Source organism: Mustela nivalis (genome assembly GCF_964662115.1).
Source record: "Mustela nivalis genome assembly, chromosome: 2".
NCBI classification, from domain to species: Eukaryota; Metazoa; Chordata; class Mammalia; order Carnivora; family Mustelidae; genus Mustela; species Mustela nivalis.
The window spans coordinates 136,179,782-136,188,703 of NC_139021.1; the positions used below are offsets into that span (position 1 = coordinate 136,179,782).

The 8,922-nt window shown below is 46.3% G+C and overlaps 1 pseudogene across 1 annotated transcript; it reads right to left on the minus strand.

Moving 5' to 3' along the window:
• Positions 1-2,919: 2,919 nt before the first annotated feature.
• On the minus strand, positions 2,920-8,347 carry LOC309859358 (small ribosomal subunit protein uS10 pseudogene; annotated as a pseudogene). Its single transcript has 2 exons — positions 8,056-8,347; positions 2,920-3,065 (listed from the first exon to the last, which is right to left on the minus strand). The product of its transcript is annotated as a small ribosomal subunit protein uS10 pseudogene (transcript).
• Positions 8,348-8,922: the final 575 nt, after the last annotated feature.

An 8,922-nucleotide genomic window follows, 5' to 3' on the forward strand; every position in this document is an offset into this window, starting at 1 on the left:
TTGTCCAGTCTTTTTTGAGGCATGTGGACAGTAGGAATCAAAAATCTTAAAAATGTTCATACACTTTGACCCAGAAATTTACTTCCAGGAATCATTCTAAGGAAAAGCTGGACAAGTGTACAACGCTCCACATATAATGACGTTCGTTATAGTTTTGTTCACAATAGTGGACAACTGAAAACAAACCAAATGTTCAGCAGTCATGGATTCGATATGAAATGGGGGTATCTTCACAGATACGATGCAGCTAGGAAAAAAGATACTGTTTCTCCTCCGTATTTATTGATATGGAAAGATGTTTATACTATTCAAGTGAAAAACAGGTTGCAGAATCACATTCACTATGATCTTCCTTTTATAGAGAAAAGTAGATAGTCATTTATTTCAGTAAGTTTTTTTTTCTCCCAGACCGTCATTTTATTGAAGATGACTTTATGCTGAGACATAAAGTCATGAGGAGGACCAGCTTTACACAGGGTCACTCCCACACACTAGTTCATCACCATAGTGTTGAAGCAGGCAGAGCATGTAAATTACTTGGCATAGTGTCAGACACATAGTAGGTGCATGGAGGTAGAAAGTCTCTTAAACTGTTCAAGAAAATCTCCCTCTAGGATGGTTTGACATTTGTTGTTGTTGTTTTAAGATTTTATTTTTTATTTATTTGAGACCACAAGTAGGCAGAGAGGCACCCAGAGAGAGAGAGAGAGAGAAGCAGGCTCCCTGCTGAGCAGAGAGCCCGATCTGGGACTCGATCCTGAGACCCTGAGATCATGAACTGAGCCGAAGGTAGTGGCTCAACCCACTGAGCCATGCAGGCGCCCATAGGATGGTTTGACATTTTTTTTTTTTTAAAGATTTTTATTTATTTATTTGACAGACAGAGATCACAAGTAGGCAGAGAGACAGGCAGAGAGAGGAGGAAGCAGGTTCCCCACCCAGCAGAAAGCCCAATGCAGGGCTTGACCCCAGGACTCTGGGATCACGACCCAAGCCAAAGACAGAGGCTTTAACCCACTGAGCCACCCAGGCGCCCCTGGTTTGACATTTTTAAAGAAGATTTTATTTATTTGATACATATATGGTGGGGGGTGCTGAGCAGGGAGCCTGATGTGGGGCTCCATCCTAGGACCCCAGAATCATAACCTGAGCTGAAGGCAGGTGCTTAACTGAGCCACCCATGTGCCCCTGGTTTGACATTTTAACAGAATAAAAAGTATGATATAAAAATTGGCAAAGTTCTGTGGCCAGAAAACATGGTTATGATCTCAATTTTGAAAAAAATGGTACCTGCATCCATATAAAAAGTCTGTTAAAATATAAACAAAAAACAAAAATGGTAAGAGTGTTTGAGTAATGTTGGATTAAGGGGGTGATTTTTATGTCTCTGTTTTTGTTTTAATACACCCAACTCCATGTGATAGAACAGACTGTCTTTATTACTGTCTTTCTCTTCACTCAAAGTTTAAAAAAAAAGACTTTAATTACTGATATAAAGTAAAACAATTACTTGTTGGTTGGCTGAGAATTGCTAGAAATTAATAAATAGTTTGGAAATTATTTAGTAAATTCTAATTACTTAGCAAAAGTAATTAAAATATTTATAAGTGAACACCCATAAAACACCACCAAGCAAATACATTACTCAATAAATGGTTTAATTAGTATTTCATTACTAGAAATTAATCTCAGTAACCAAATATTACTACAAATTACATGTAGGATGGACAACTTATTTTACTGCTATTAATGATTTCAATTACGAAGTTTGTGCTAGTCTAATTCCCCCCCTGCTTCTCCCACCCTCCTCCTGCACCCACCCAAGCGACTTCGCACTTCCCAGACACTGGGGCCTGGCATAAGATGTTAGGGGCTGGTCCCACAGCTTCCACCTTGTTGGGAATCCCCAGATTAACAATTTCCCTCCGTTTATTTCCCAGCTGTCTTGCTGAAATACTGGCCCTCATTACTTCTTAATCAGCTAGAATCAGACTCCAGGGGCTGGGGAGCTTCTTCCCATAGATATTCTAGAATCTTCTAAATCACTCAGCTGGGCTGCAAGGCCTGATTCTTCCCCGTGACCATGCCAAGGCCCCTCTGGCACTGGCTGTGTTTCTGGTTCAGTGCTCAGTCTTAGTGGGTGGGGATTGTGTCAGGCTACCGCTAACTCATAGAAGGGCAACTTCAAGCAGATTAAAAGGAGTCCTCTCTTCCAAACAGAAGCAGTCGCACCCTGGGGTGGGTTTCAGCCCCATGGGTTCCTTACTTAGGTTCCCAAGAAGCAGCTTGTTCCCCGTACAACCTATCTGGAGGCCCCTCTGGGAGTGAATGGCCTGAGGCCAGGAGTTGAACGGGCTAGAGTTGTCCCATTGTTCTCCTGGGGCTGAGAGGGATCTTACCTCTGGACTTCAGGTGGACCCCTGCTTAGCGACCAACTGATACTTATGCCTAGACTGTAAGCTTCATGAGGGCAGGTACCTGTCTCTAAATTTAAGTTTGTGGCTCAACTAATCTTTGCTGATTGAATCTATAGTAGTAAAGATAAAATGTCACTCAAATGCACTAATATAAACTGCGGTAAGCTTGATAGGATATACACTTGCAGGATAATACAGAGAATCTGAGCCAGGAGGCTTCCCCAAAGAAATGACCCTTGAGCTGAGACCCAAGGAATGGGTTAAGAGTGATCCAAAGAAAGTTGGGGGGGGGGGGCTGTTCCCAAGCGCACCGCCCCACCCCCGCCCTGACAGTCATTCACTTCTGCGGCTCCGAAGCAGGTCTCCCGGATGGAGACGGAGGACCTGCGAGGTCACACGCACTGAATCTCTGCTGTTATCTGTTGCGATAACGTATCCTTTGTCCTTATCACAGCCTTATCTCGTACAAGATTCTGGTGGCAGCTTTTTCACCAGACCCCGCTCAACCACAGCGGGATGCATCTGCCTGTACCTGGCAGGTGCTCCCTGGAGTGCGAGATCCAGGCGAGTAGTCACAGCTGGGGGCGGCGATCAGCCTGGGTTGCCCACAGGGCGTCATGCACACGGACGCCACGTGTTGCAGATGCCCTGGGAAGGGTAGCAACCGGGCAATACCACATCTACCCCCCCCCCCCCCCCCCCGTTTCCAGTTTGTCTTTTTCCCTCTCCTGGGGCCTTTGCGGCCGTCAGGGCCTAGCTCCAGATTCCTCCGTGCAGGAACATTCCTCACTGCGCAGGCCCGCGCTCTACTCCGGGCCCCTCCGTGCAGGCGCATGCCCGCTCCTTCCTCTGCCGGCCCACCACTCAAGAAGCCCACCGAGGCTCGTCCTCAGAGCTCTGCCTGGCCACTCCAGGTCATAGTGGGCTCACCCCAATGAACATTTCCACAGCTCTCAGCTTAGATTCTTCAGAATCTAAGCCCCGGACACGGTAGGATGCCTGCCTGCTAGAGAGCAAGGAGGTTGTGAAGAGGCTGAAAGAAGATCCAGTGTGCGCATTCCTGCCCTGATGCTCTGGTGAGTGGCCGACAGTGTCAGTGGTGGGCTGGATGACACCCAACGGTCTCCTGGGCAGGTACACTGGGAGGGGTGCCACAGGCCTGGCTGTCGCTGGTGGTGGCAGGACACGGAGGGAGGCGGGGAGGAAGATGGAAAGTTCATGTGCATCATGCCTGGAACTTTGCTTGCCTTGTCCTTAATCAGTGCACGGCTACTTAGCCTCCCCTCCCCCAGCCCCCACTTGGGCGGAGCGCCCTTAATCACCACAGGAGAATGCAGAGTCAGCAGGACCTTCTGCTGGTGCAGGGGATTGGGGGGAGAATCCCAGGTCCTGGGGTGGGCCCTTCTTGCCTGGGGCGCTGAGAGGGCCATAAGGATGCAGGGGCTCCTCTGGGAGGATACCTGTAGTGGGTATTGGGGCCCTGGGGCCCTGCGCCGCCTGGGAAGATTGCAAGAGGAAGAGTGTCCTATCTTACCCCTCCTCTGCACTTCTACATTCCAGTTTTGCTCGTGACAGTGTTTTAGCTCTAGACCAGAGGCTCACTTCCGCAGACTCACTTGCAGCGAGGGAAGCCATATGAGACCGTTCCGACCGACAGGGCATAAGCTGAAACCTGGGGCTCTAGGAAGGCTTTTGCTTTCCTGGTAAAAGCCATCGGGTACTGCTGGTGCTGCCCCTTGGTGCTCTTTCTCCTTTCCTGCCTTGAGTGTTGACTCTAAAGGCTGGAGCTGCAGCAGCCATCAGCCTCCATGAGGAAAAGACCAAGAGAACTGTCATGAGCTAGCAGACCAATGCCAGTAACCATCCGACCTCTAGACTTCTGGCAGGTGAAGATAGTAAGTCTCAATTTAGCCTGCTGTGGGTTGGCATGGTTACTTGAAGCTGAACACAATTCTAACTAGGGGAACTTAGATGGTACCAGCCTGATTGCAGAAATGCCTGTGGTACCCAGAATAATCAGACATTCCTGGGCTTCAGCAGCTGGTGGGCATGAGTGAGGTTATGGTACCCAATGCCACTAGCTAGCTCCGCCCCTCCTCCAGTCCTTCATCCTTGAAAGCTTCATTCTCTAACCCCTTTTAGCCACCTGTGTTATTAAGAAAGTATCTGGATGTGACATTGATGTATCAGTCATGTTAACTCTCTGTAATAGAGTTCCTAGTAAGGCAAAATTAGATTTTCTGGCAAATAAGTAATGCCTCTTTTCTTGGTTATGGGACTCTGAGGTACATAGGCAAACACATTGCTTTGGAGGCCTGAAGACCATGTGGCTCTTATTTTCAAGGTTGCGAGTTCGAGCCCATGTTGGGTATAGAGATTATTTAAATAAATAAATGATCTTTAACAAATTGCTCTAGAAAAAGGGTGCAACAAGGAATACTGTGATTCTAATAAGGGTTTGTGTGCATAGGTGGGGGTATTTTTAGGGCCAGGTAGCCTCCTAGGAGGACTGGGGTAAAGACTCTGCCTGACCCTTCAGCCTCTTTGGGGTTTTGGATTTTTAGATCAATTTCTGATGACCTGAAAAGATAGAAAGGATCCCAGAGGGGAAACTCACCATCAGGAAAATGGGTGTGTGAAGAGGTGAGCCAAGCTAATATCAGAAATGAGATATTTGTTGAGGAGTGGGGGCTAGTGTCCACCCAGTAGGTGACCTGCTGGGCAGAAACCTTTCTGACCCGGACACTCTGGCAGTGGTCATGCTGTGGGAACAGTGGTTGAACAGATTAGTGTGAATAAAAGAGTTACAGTCTGGGGCCCAGGTGTGCTGTGTGTGCCCAGGGACTGGGCAAGCAAAGGCGGCCCTGAACTGTGGACTTGGAGGTGTCAAACTGTACAGGACCTGTTTACAACAGTGACCCCTGGTGGCAGCCAACTGGTATGACTGCTTGTTTCTGTCTGTTCAGCTTTTAGAGACCGATGCTGATGTATCGAGTCAGTCTCTCCAGTTCTTGGACAGTTTGGAGAAGCTGAGAGAAGGAAGACCCCTGAGAGCTAGAGAGGTAGGATAGTACTGTAGTACAGTATCCTACAGAGGTAGGATAGTACTGTACAGTTAGGAAAGTGGACTCTGGTATCAGACTGCTGGGAGTCAAGTTTATGCTCTGCTTCTTGCTGGTTTCCCTTACGTGCAAGTGTGGCTTCAATTACTGCAGACCTGTGCAATCTCACAGGAACCTGCCTCAAACTAGCCCCACATGTGGCTTTATGCTTGGTACCCTGAAAGTCTTAATAATTTTGAATAAGCCTCTTCCTCCTCCCCCCCCCGCCACCCCATCTGTAAAATGGGTAAAAAACTATCTGCCTATGCTCCAGTTCCCCCATCTGTAAAATGGGTAAAAAACTATCTGCCTCAGTGAGCTGTTCTGAGCATTAAGTGAGTTTTTTTTTTTTTTAACCACACCACAATCAGGTACCACTTCACATCTTCTATTTGTTTTTGTTTTTTTTTTTTTTAAGATTTTATTTATTTGCCAGAGGACATAAGCAGTGGGGAGCAGCAGGCAGAGGGAGAAGCAGGCTCCCCACTGAGCAAGGAGCTCAATGCAGAGCTCCATCCCAGGACCCTGGGACCATGACCTGAGCTGAAGGCAAACGCTTAACCAACTGAGCCACCCAGGCCTCCCTTAAGTGAGTTATATATATAAAGTACTTAGCACCAAATCTGGCTTTGTAATAAGCTCTGTGTGTTAGCCATTGCTTTTATTCCTATTAATTTAGGCAGATGCAGACTCTAGCAATTAATCTGCAAAGTGCAGAGATGTGAGCACATTTGTATGTCCAGCTAGTGGAGCATATCAGATCAAGCACTTGGCGAAACAATGCAGGGAGAGGAAAATGTGACCCCTGGATTTACTTCTCACACAAGATGAGATGCCTCATCAAGCCCACATCCATCTGGATCCTCAGGGCTGACAGAAGAGGAAGACGCCAAGGTCTGAGAAGCATGGAGTCAAGGCCAACCTCTCACTGCAGCGGCTGGCAGCAGAGGTTGGGCACTGCTCGGAGAGGCAGGCTGGGGAAGCTTCTGGGAGGAGCCTGCCATCACCCCCCCCCACACACACACACACACACCCTGAGGAATCAGGCTGCAGGGCAGCCTGTCATAAACTGATGCCCCATTTCCCATCCTCTCAGATGTGACACACTGTCAGGGGAGGGTGGTCTGGCTCCAGCCTTCCCTCCAGCCTGGGATCCTTCCTGCATTTACAGCACCAGCTCAGAGAAAGGCCGGGGGGGAGTGCTTTATTAGGATGATTATTCTAAATACACTCATCCACAAAAAAAGGGATGCCCAGCTCAGTGGGCCCTCTTTGAAGTGAAGATACCCAGTTCAAGAAGCAGGACGTCCTTGGAAGTCCAGAAACCCCTTCCTAGTCACTCCTTACTTTCCTAGTCAATTAGGCAGCTACCCTGCATGGCGGTTTCTAAAACCATTATATTTCATATTTGGGATTTTTTTTATTTTGAGAAATTCCCAATCTACAAAATAAATTGGAAAAATAGAACAGGAACATGCATATACTTACCTAGATATACCAACTGTTAACATTTAGCCTCATCCGTCTTTCTGTCTCTCTCCTTTTCTGTCTTTTGTCCCCAAAGTCTACACATGCAATTTTTGGAAATATTTGAGAGTTATTTGCAGATATCTTGACACGTTATCCCTAAATATTTTAGCACATGTCTCCTAAGAACTAGGACATTCCTACGGTGTAATTCTTACACTGAAGAAATTTAAATTACTAAACGACTATTATAAAATACATAGTTGATGTCTATATCTCCCCAATTATGCCAAAAATGTTTTTTATAGGTATATATTTTCAAATCTATAATCTAAACCTGGAACGCATTTTGCTTTTAGCTGTATGTCTCTTTAGTTTTCTTTAATCCAGAGCAGTCCCTCCCTTCCTTATTTATTTATTTATTTATTTATCTTTTGGTCTTTTGTGACATTGACTTTTTTTTAAAAGAATTTATTTATTTATTTGACAGACAAAGATCACAAGCAGGCAGAGAGGAGGCAGAGAGAGAGGGGGAAGCAGGCTCCCTGCTGAGCAGAGAGCCCAATTCGGGGCTCGATCCCAGAGGCTGGAACCCCCTGAGCCACCCAGGTGCCCCCGTGACATAGACATTTTTAAAGAGTACAGACAAGTTTTCTAGAATGTCTCTGAATTTGGATTTGTCTAATTTTTTATTTTCTCATGACTGAATGTAATTTTGACATTCTTGGCCAGAAAGCTACATGAGTTTTCTTATTAATTTTGTATTTGTTTTGTATAATTTATCAGTAATCATGGCTGCAATTTATTGAGTGCCCAGCATGTGATGTGGTAATTACTGTGTCCATTTTACAGATCAGGTAACTGAGGCACAGAGTGACTAAGTACTTTTCTCAGGGTCACATAGAGCAGAAGTGTGGAGATTTGATCTCTTTCCAATGCCCGTGCTCAGAATCAGTTCCTTTTTTTTTTTTTCAACAGCTGATAATCAATTTATTAAAAAGGTTGATTCCAACATCGGCATTGGTGACTTCAGTCTCCTGACTTAACACTGCCGGAAGCAGTCTGCTTACCAATCTCAGAAGGGCTGTGTAAATCAATGAGTTGCTTGTGGATCCTTATCTGAAAATGATCCCAAGTCGCAAAGCCTTCACCATGAGGAGTTTTTCTTGTAGTGATCCTCAGAGTCTTGGTGGGTGTCAGAGCTGGTCCTTTCACCTTGAGATTCTTTTTCTTAGTGCCTCTGATCAAGTCAGCACATACCTTCTCCAGAGCTTTTATGTTGCGGCTGCTTAGAGTAATTCCAATTCGGTGAATTGCCACCCCTGGCTCCGTGGGTGTCTTCTGAGTGTCTTTAAAATCCATGGCTATGCATGGCTGCCTGACCAACTTGTTGCTCTGTGAGAGCAAACAGTGGACAGTCAGGAGCAGGAGCAGGTGCCCAGAGCTCTCCTGTCACTGCAACCACATCTCCCTCAAGAAAAATGCTCAGAATCAGTTCTACCCACTGTCGGTAATGACTTCCCCAACCAGGGAAGGTACAGGTGAGGTCCAGAACGGGGGCTCTCCACAGCTTCACCATCAGAAGACTCAGATGCCCTTGGAAGGAGACCTGAAGCTGTGTCCTGGAGGGCAGGGGCTGTGTTGTGTTCTTTGCTGAATTCCACGTGTAGACAGAGCCAAACCCAGGGCAAGAGTCCATAATTGTTTGTTGAATAAGTGAATAGGTAAATAAATGACATTTGTTCTACTGACAAAGGTTAGCGTGGAATCCATGGACCAGTGGCATCAGAATCACCCAGAAATATACATCTGTGTACCCCAGTGGCAACAGAAGCTACATCTCTTTTGGTGGGACTTGAGGATCTATTTGTTAGTTTTTCCTGATGATACTGCCATAGATAAAATTCAGTGAAAAAAGCAATTTTCAGAACAGTGTG